Below are 4,490 nucleotides of genomic sequence, written 5' to 3'. Positions count from 1 at the left end.
TGTGTCGATTCTAATTCTTATTTTGATTAATAATTTTTTGAAGTTGAACGTCAAAAAGTATCATTATTTTTGCACTAACCTAATATATATATATATATATATATATATATATATATATATATATATATATATATATATATATATTAGCAAGAAAACCCGAAGTTGTCTGAAATTGAATGAGGATCAACAAATGTTCCACCCTTCCGTATTTTTATTGCCATCGAAATTTGTGAAATCACTCATTTTTAATCAAATCGATTGATTGACTGCTCCAGTTAGGAACCCCTCCTTGTGTACAGGAAGAAGCTTCACATGGCTACCCGCTGTAACGTGGTTTACAATAAATTATAGACAACATTGCATTGTAGAGAATCATACTGTTGATTTTATAATAATAATAATAATAATAATAATAATAATATGTAAATAATGATTTCACTTATATTCTAAAATGCAAAAATCAAGTATTATGGTTCAATTGTGCTCTAAACAGAAACATTCATTCCGAACGAGCCCCTGTCTTATCAAAAAACCAACTGTTGATTTTATGAAATTATTTTACATAACCAATTGAATTAAAGTTAGATGTATAAAAAACTTGTATCATGGTTTAACTGTGCTCTAAAAATAAATATTTGTTTCGAACGCCCTCCGGTCTTATAAAAGAATCTACAGTTAATTTTATAGGACGAGCCTTTCTACTTGTGCGGTGATGAAACTTCTCCAATGCATTTGTGATGTTAGGTTGTATAAAAGTGTAACATTGTTCAAAATCGGACTTTCAGTCTTTGATCAGAGTTTTTCGATTATCGATTATCGATTCTTATCAGACGCCTTCCGATACAAAACCTATATAAGAACACTACCAGACACATTATTTACCTTCGTGTGAAATTCAATTTTTTTAAAAATATATATAATGGCTTGAAGTTTAAAATGAAAAACAAGTGTCATGCTTAAATTGTACTCTAAACAGAAACATTCATTAAGAACGCCCCTGTCATATCAAAGAATTGATTGTTGATTTTGTATGTTGACCCTTTGGCTTGTATGGTAACCAAACTTCTCAAATGGACTTGCGGTGTCAAAACTGCCTTTCCCTTCTTTCAACGGACTATTTCGATTATCGATACTTATCCAAGGAACTCCGATACAAAACCTATCTAAGAACACTGCAAGACACATAAAGTATCTTTGTGAGAAATTTCATAAAAATCGGTTTAGCTGTTTTCGAGTCCATAAAAACTGTGTGTGTGTGTGTGTGTGTGTGTGTGTGTGTGTGTGTGTGCGAGAGAGAGAGAGATGGAGGGAGAGAGATAGAAGTTTGTCTTTATATAATTATAGATGCATAGATAGACAGACAGACAGACAGACAGACAGATAGATAGATAGATAGATAGATAGATAGATATAAATTTTATCTGCACACTTGGTTGGGGCGAACTATGGTCTCTGCGTGAGATGTATCCCGCATGAATGAGGTTCTCAATAAAAGCAAGGTCAGGTTATTCGTCCGATCACAAGCATTCACATCTCGTTCAACTCATACACGGGTAGTCGTGGCCCAATATCCACCCGTCCCCTCTACTTCGATTCGTTCCTTTGATCTGGCGCCGACATCTACCCAATTTTTGTCGATCACTATCGATCGTTTTGCTAATCTTTGTTACTCGTTTCATTGGTGCGCGTGTGCCACTCCCAGTCTATCTGTGTGCCTGTTTGTCTCTCCACATCACTCACTTTCTCCCTTTCGTCTCTATCTCTCTCCATCTCCCCTTGTCTATATTCTATTCTCCGTCCCTCGTTTTCTTCATCTCTCCCCTCTTTTTTCTCTCCCTCTCTCTTTCTCTCTCTCTCTCTCTCTCTTTCAAATTCTCGTTTCATTAGTGTGAGTGCCACTATTAGTCTATCTGTCTATCTATCTCTTCGTGTCACTCACTTTCTCTTCTATCTCTCTCCATCTCTTCCTCTATTGCTTTCTTCTCGTTTTCACTCTTCATCTCTCCCCCTCTCTGTCTTATATTCTCGCCATCACTCTTATCCCTGTCCTTCTTTTCTCACCCTCTCTATTTCTTCTTCTCCTTCTTTCTCTCTCACAATTTATCACTCCTGATTTATCTGTGTCTGTCTATCTCTCCATATCACTCTCTCTCCCTTTCTCCTTTATCTCTCTAAATCTCGCCCCTCTTTTTCTTCTTTTCCCCGTCTCTCTTTCTCTTTCGATTTCCTTTTCTTTTTCTCATTTCCCCTTCTCCCTGTTCTTGTCTTTTTAACTTTTGTGTGTGTATCACTCTTTCTTACTCTTTCTTTCTCTCTGTCCACATTTTTCTCTTTTTTGTCGATCTCTCTTTCCCTTTCTCTCTCCTTTCTCTCTTCTCTTTTTTCTTTCAGTAAATATGTGCTACCTGTTCATACCTGTTTTCTTTTTTTCATTGTCGTATTTTCGGGAAGGTATATATAAACGAGTGTACATTATTTACGCGTCGATATATTTAACGGGTCTATTGATCGTCTCGTGATTGCTTAAATAGGACATATAACAATTATAAAGGGCCGAGCTTCAAAATGATACCGATCTCGTGAAAATTTGTTGCCTCTGTCGAAATTTTTAGGCATACATACATACATGCATACATACATACATACATGATTGCTGCATCTTTCCAGATGATCGCTGTCACATTGAGTTCTTTCAATCTTGTCGTCCATGCCATCTCAGATGACTCTGCACTACCGCCGCAGATTTGCACATCTTGAGGCAGATGTTACATACAAATTGAGCAATTTCCATCGAGTTGACTTCCTCTGGCAGTTGAAGTGTATTCCTATGAACAATCACGTCTTCTCAAATCAGCAGTAGACTTGCAAACTTTGATGCATATTAAACAGATCGTTTGGTTTGGACTAATAGGTGCAAAGTTGACCTGAACAGGAGTTTTGTGTGACTTAAGGTGGTTGACGTACATACATACATACATACATACATACATACATACATACATACATACATTTTAATAGAGAGGTGAAATTTATAGTATAGATGTGTTTATTGACATATATATATATATATATATATATATATATATATATATATATATATAATCGAGATAAGACACTGATGAGAAATCAGATGAAAGATCCTGATAGATATTATTGAAGTAATACTATCAGGGCGATCCTAGCCAAAAAGGAGATCCATGGATTAAGGAAATCAACATAGCCCTTTCTATATATTCCATTTGCCAAACAATAAATTCTTAATTCGAATACATGTGTCTATATGTTGTTTTTTAAGAATTTAAATATAACCACTAAACTTATATATATATATATATATATATATATATATATATATATATATATATTCTAGATATGAATGTGCCTATTGATCATCTAGGGATTCTTTAAACAGAACATATAACAATTATAACATTAATGGACAAATAACAGTCTCTGGGGTTTTACATCGACTAATGGAGAAACATGCTTGGTCCATTTTTGGTCTGGATTTGACGAATCCTCGGAAAAGATGCAAATGAATATTTATACGACCCGAAGCCTTGGTGGTACTTACAGCAGCTTTATTTCGAGTGTTTCCCCATTGGAAAGCTGCAACGCTGGTTCTGAACGTTTACTATCGACATTTTCCCCTACTCAGAGCCATCCATGGACCATCCCTCTTTTTCTGAATACCGACCGCCTCTGTCTCTCTAACTCCGAACTCTTGACTGTGATACGTGTATTTTTAATATCTCATCACGCCATTTGGTTTATGTTCTAACATTATTTTTTTTCACCAAGTTAACATTTTTGTTTGTGCTAGTTATGAAAACTAACATTCCTTTTTATGTAAACATTTTAACATAAATAATTTTATCTGTAAATATTTATTTTGCTATGATAACATTCTTTCTGACATTTTATTTTTACAAATTTTAATAACGATAATAATAATAATAATAATAATAATAATAATAATAATAATAATAATAATAATAATAATAATAATAATAATCGCCCAGCATACCTTTCAGCGTTGCCCTGCCAATATCTAACAGGAAGAGCTATCAGATTTGAGCCTCTTTTTTTGACCCTGTCTGAGTGGGAGAGACTAGTGGTAGATACACCAGCCCTGATGCACCAGCCCATGTATTGGCTATTTGTGGCTTTTTAAATATATAAATGGTGTCATTAATATTCTAGAACAGTAGAGGAAGGCCATTTTCTTTCCAGTAGCTTTGGTACTTGAAGTAATGTACTTGTTTCAATTCATATTGCCCGTGAATTAACTAACAATCACAATGAGATAGGTCAAAACTCAAATGTGGACATGATATATATGGATACCACATCTATTGTATTATCAATAAAATTTCCTTCTTATCTTCGAACTGGACCCCAAAATTGGATTGTGTTGGTGCGTGAAAGAGGGGTAGACTACTTTAGAGGAGGGGGTAGGAATGAAAATTGTCCCGAAATCATCGGGTGTC

The sequence above is a fragment of the Euprymna scolopes genome, chromosome 27 (genome assembly GCF_053919585.1).
Source record: "Euprymna scolopes isolate OS-2025 chromosome 27, ASM5391958v1, whole genome shotgun sequence".
Lineage (NCBI taxonomy): Eukaryota > Metazoa > Mollusca > Cephalopoda > Sepiida > Sepiolidae > Euprymna > Euprymna scolopes.
The sequence above is the reverse complement of the archived record's forward strand: the minus strand, read 5'-3'. Positions refer to the sequence as shown.